The sequence below is a fragment of the Galeopterus variegatus genome, unplaced genomic scaffold (genome assembly GCF_000696425.1).
Source record: "Galeopterus variegatus unplaced genomic scaffold, G_variegatus-3.0.2 Scaffold2751, whole genome shotgun sequence".
Classification (NCBI taxonomy): Eukaryota; Metazoa; Chordata; class Mammalia; order Dermoptera; family Cynocephalidae; genus Galeopterus; species Galeopterus variegatus.
In genome coordinates this window covers 197752-199176 of record NW_007728862.1, presented here as the reverse complement: position 1 = coordinate 199176, position 1425 = coordinate 197752, and the positions used below count along the sequence as shown (strand labels likewise).

Genomic DNA, 1425 nt, shown 5'->3' with positions numbered 1-1425 from the left:
CCACCACCACAAAGAATGTGCCACAGAGGCTACAGGAGGCCCATAAAGCCTAATATATCATATGGCCATCGTGTGGGCTTCATGGGAGACATCTGCGGACTGGCTATGGGTCAGTCCCTACTCTTCTTCCTTCCCTCAATTTGCATATTTACTGCGACTGGGCTCAGGCTGAGCGTCCTCGCTGGAACACGTGTATGCATGCTTGTGTGCATGTGTGTGTGCATGTGTGCATGCGTGTGCGTGCAGGGGTCCTCCCAGGGCTTCTCCTCCTCAAAGGAGCCTTTCCTGCTTGTGATTCGTAAGTCTTCTGTGGGGTGATGCTTGGAGACTGTTCCCAGACACCCTCTATCCCAGAGGTAGTCAGCTGGGTAACACATAAGTTTACACAGTGGTGAAACGCCTCACGTGCTGAAATCCTTTCCTGGGGACATGTAGATGTTCCTGTTTTCTGAGTGAAGTTTGGAAGAATCCTGTGCCCCCTTTAGTGGAGGCAGTGAAGTCCCCATTTCTCATTTTGATCAGTGCCGGGACAGTCGTAATTCGCCGGGCTTGGAGACTAGATGGGATTTGAGGTTCTGTAGCCAATCACGTAGACTGACTGATCCCAGGGGAGGTGACCTTTTCCAGGGCTGCACAACTGGCTCTCACAGCCCTCACGCATCCTCACTTCTCTGCAGATGCCTGTCCCTGTTTCCAGGAGAAACTGGACCCACCCACACCAGCCCCACCGCTCTGCAGAGCAGCAGGTCTGGCTGCTGCCCTTGAGCATAGCACTGTGCTCAGGCTCACTCTCTAGGCCCTGGCTGGGTGTCCCCACAACCCCCACCCCCAACCCAGGCATCATCACCCAGACCCCGCTGCACCGCGGGATCCACCAGGAGCCACATGTCTCGGTCTCGGCCACAAGAGGGTAGCCTAGGCACGGGATGGCCAGAGTATCGGCATTATCTAAGGCAACTCTAAAATCCTTGCCTCTGGAATCTTTAAAACTCCAAAATCATTGCTAAAAGAAATCAAAGAAGACATAAATAAAAGGAGAGCTATACTGTGCTCATGGGTCTGAAGACTCAATATTATTACAATTCCACTGCCCACCAAACTGACATGGATTTGGTGACATTCCAAACAGAATGCCAGCATGCTTCTGTTTTCTTTTTTTTTTCTGGTAGAAACTGACAACCTGATTCCTTAACATACATGTAGAAGGCAGAACTCTAAAGGTGTCTACCAAGACCCTGATCCAAGACCCAGTACCCTGGTCATTCACTCTCTAGCGCTGCCGTGGAGGGACTTTGGAGACATAGTGAAGGTTACTAATCAGCCAACTTTAAGAGAGGGAGATTATCCTGGATGATGTGGGTGGACCCAGGAGACGAAGGCAGGAGAGGAGGTTAGAGGTGGCAGGCAGCCTCGAGAGGCTGAGGA

At 51.7% G+C, this 1425-nt stretch overlaps 1 protein-coding gene across 1 annotated transcript in view; it reads right to left on the bottom strand.

Annotated features, from left to right (window-relative positions):
- Nucleotides 1-1425, bottom strand: part of COL18A1 (collagen, type XVIII, alpha 1) — a 71242-nt gene that overhangs the window by 36152 nt on the left and 33665 nt on the right. The window lies entirely within an intron of this gene.